The sequence below is a fragment of the Choloepus didactylus genome, chromosome 9 (assembly GCF_015220235.1).
Source record: "Choloepus didactylus isolate mChoDid1 chromosome 9, mChoDid1.pri, whole genome shotgun sequence".
Classification (NCBI taxonomy): domain Eukaryota; kingdom Metazoa; phylum Chordata; class Mammalia; order Pilosa; family Megalonychidae; genus Choloepus; species Choloepus didactylus.
Window position 1 is genome coordinate 101780421 of NC_051315.1, and position 3989 is coordinate 101784409.

General features: G+C 33.1%; 1 pseudogene; it reads left to right on the top strand.

The window, feature by feature from the left end:
- Window positions 1-1885: 1885 nt before the first annotated feature.
- Window positions 1886-2870, top strand: LOC119543817 (annotated as a pseudogene).
- Window positions 2871-3989: the final 1119 nt, after the last annotated feature.

Sequence of the window (3989 nt, forward strand, 5' to 3'; positions counted from 1 at the left end):
GTTTGGGGGGACATAATACATTCAAACTGGCACATTCTCATTAAGAAATTTTCATCAGTTTGTAATTTACTGTTAGTCAATGAGAGGCAGCAGTCTATTATGAGGGGCATTTTAAACATAAGCTCTGCTCTTACCTTGTAAGCTAAACATTCAGCCAGGAAGTATTTAAAGTTGTTTGTGGATTTGTTTTCTGAATATTTTACTTACTTATTGATCTGTATGTATCTTATCCTTATAAAAAGTGGCCCTTATAGCTGTGTTCATATAGACCTTAACTAACATTTAATGGGCATCTACTCTATGCCATTCATAGTAAGCAAGTTAAGAATCAGTTCTCGCTCTCTGCCCAAAATCTGGAGTTGGAGCTTAATGTAATGTGTTTATATATGTTCAAAATAAATGGTGCATTCTTTGTAATTTTAAATGAAATTTTGTAAATTTTAAATTAAAAATTAAATCTCATGGTAATTAAATACTTTCTAATATAGACATATTTATAAAATTATCAAGGATAGAAATTATATTATAGCTACCAAAAATCTATACCAAATATTATATTTAATGATAGAGCTTTAGAAAATCTATTACAGTAAGAAGAAAACAAGATGCATGTGATAACTACCACCTTTTAACATTGCAATGGCATCCTACCAATGCAGTAAGATTGGAAAAAAGCAATAAGCAATATATATATTGAAAAGAAAGAGTTTTCTTTCATTTCTCTACAGACAGATTTGCTGGGTACAAGATCAATACCAGTGCAAGGACTAGCAGAATTCCTCCATATGGGTCATAATTAATTAGTATGTAAAACAAAAATAATATAATTAGTGATGGCTAACACTAACCTACTGACTGGGTTAACTCTTTTCTTGGGTTGTTTCATGTAACTCTCACAACATTCTAATGAAGTTTTCTCTTGTTATTATAACTTGACAAAAGAAGAACTGAGTTTTGGAGATGTTAAATAACATATAGGAACTTGCAGCTAATTTGTGGCATAACCACACTCAATTTTAATTGTCTGACATTATAGCCCATAAATTTAGTCATTGCGTTTGTTGTATTTCTTCTCCTTAAAACTTTGATTTTCTTTCATTGGGCCTGTAAATCCATCAGTCAATTGAGTAATTGCTAAGCCAAACATTCAGTCAGTTCTGTACATCAATAAAAAGACAAGAGTGGTGTTTTGAAATATTGAGTTTTCTTGGAAAGAAGATTTACCAGAAACACACAACTACAGCTCCTGTATGTCTTTGTGCTATAAATGCATGTCCAGCTCCTTCATCTGTACTTGGGTTTAGCCATCCTTTTTCCCTTGGAACACCATTACCTATTTGTGATGGTTAATTTTATGTGTCAACTTGGCTAGGCTATGGTGCCTATTGTTTGGTCAAACACTGGTTTAGATGTTGCTGTGAATGTAAATTTTGTAGATATGATTAACATCTACAATCAGTTGATTTAAAGTAAAGGAGATTACTCTCAGTAATGTGAGTGGGCCTCATCCAAGTTTGAAGGTCTTAATTAAGAGCAAATAACTGAGGTTTCTCAAAGAACAAAAATGCAGCACAGAAATTCTGCCTGAGTTTTCAGCCTGCTAGCTTGCCATGTGGAAGTTGGACTTGCCAGCTGCCACAATTGTGTGAGCCAATTCCTTAAAGTAAATCTCTTTATAGATACTGTTTATTGATTATTTTCCTGGAGAACTCTGACAGATACAGGATTTAAAATAAAGACTGAAATGATTAGAGACTGAAGTTTCAAATGGGATTATGAGGATGAATTTTCTCTGAATAGAGTATGAATTTTCTCTGAATAGAATACAAATTTTCTCCTTCAAAAATTCATTGAAAGAACTGGAAAGACACTTTTTCTCTCACACATGGGCACACCACAGAAGGATGTTATCAAGCCAGATGCACCTGATACCCTATTAGTAGAGAAACATTCAGGTTATATTGCATCCTATGGTTCAGAGAAAGATGAATATGAATACCGTATCTCTGTATAATTGAGAATGAGTGGCCTCTATTGGGGTCTCACATAATGGATCTCATGGAACAACTTCATTGCATGAATAGAGAGGAAATTCTAACATTCATTCAGTCGTGCCATGAGTGTGGTGGAATAGGTGCAAATATTGGAAATGATACTCATCTTTTGTACACTCTTGGTGCTGCCCAGATTCTTACATTGTATGATAGTATTAATGTTATTGGCAAAAAGAAAGTGTGTAATGTGTTCAAAGTCTACAGAGATAAGATGGGTCTTTTGCAGGAGACATTTCTGGAGAAATTGACACAAGATTTTTTTTCTGTGCAGTGGCAGCTCTGGCTCTATTAGGGAAACTGGAAGCTATTAATGTGGAAAAAGCAATTGATTTGCTTTGTCCTGTATGAAATTTGATAGTGGATTTGGTTGAAGTCCAGGTTCTGTATCCCATGTTGGGCAGATGTACTATTGCACAGGATTCTTTGCTATTACTAGTCAATTGCATCAAGTAAATTCTGATTTACTGGGTTGGTGGCTTTATGAACTACAATTAGCATCAGGGGACCCAATGAAAGGCCAGAGAAGTTACCAGATGTATCCTATTCATGGTGGATGTTGGCTCCCTAAAGATAATTGGAAGGCTTCATTGGATTGATGGAGAGAAACTGCATAGCTTTATCTTAGCATGTCAAGATGAAGAAACTGGAAGATTTGCAGACAGGCCAGGAGATATGGTGGATCCTTTTCATACTTTATTTGGAATCGCTGGACTATCACTTTTGGGAGAAGAGCAGATTATACCTGTTAGTGCTGTTTTTTGCATGCTGGAAGAAGTGCTTTGGAGGGTGAATGTTCAGTCTGAATTAATAGGCTAGATTTGTGGATGCAAATGTTGCTTAGTATGAATTTGCCGTCTTAACATTCTGTATCTGAAGTGTTTATCAGATTTTTTATATGACCACTCTAAATATGTTAATATTTTGTATATGAATTGTGTTAAATTGGTTTTAATAAATTATGTAAAATTACACATATTGTATCTTTAGGTTTAAATTTTTCTTCGGAGATACTGTTATTCTGAGTACAATATTTTTGCTTATGCTTGTGTATTTTTGTTCATGTTTTCGTAAGAAAGCAAACTTAAAAGATGGTTTAACAACTCTTGGGGCAGTTTTGAAGTTCTACTTGATTCTTCCCCATGTACTCCCTTCATACATTGTATAATGATAATGTAAATTTCTGTGTCAACAAGAATGTTAATTGTTAAAAATGGAAAACCCTCTGTAATGAAATAGCGCAAATAAATAAATAAATAAATAAATAAATAAATAAATAAATAAAATTTATTGAGCACCTATCATCCAAAAGGGGATTGCCACAGAGGATACAAAGTTGTTTCTAAACTATCGGTAATCTTATAGAATTTAAAACCACATGCTTCTTCAAAAGGACTAATTTAGTTAACAGCCTTTTCTTTTTCTTCAATTAAATGCTTGTTGAATAATCTTATTCACACATGTTGAGTAATCTTATTCACACACTGTTGAACTGGTAAAGTTAAATCCATACCTTAAATCCAGTCCTCTTTCTTAAACTCCATATCAATATATCCAACAACTCTTGGATTTATTCAATTAGGATATACAAACACATCTTATCTAAAATTGAGCACAGCATCTTTCTCTTCACCCATCCTAACCCCACATTTTCTCAAATTAGTATATCTGTGTTGTAATAATATATACTATTTATTGAGCATCAAATATTTGTTCACACAAGCTCACACCTTATGGATGATTTCCTTTATGAACTTTTAAAATAGTGTGTGTTCAGTCAGCTCTGGGATTACTGAATTGGTAGCATTAACTAAGTTCTATAATAAACTAAGTCTATTACTCAAGAATACTATCTTACTAATGCCAGTAAAAATAGAAACTAAATGTTGAATATAAAGAATGCTATGCAAATGTATCAAATCTGTAAATAAATAAATG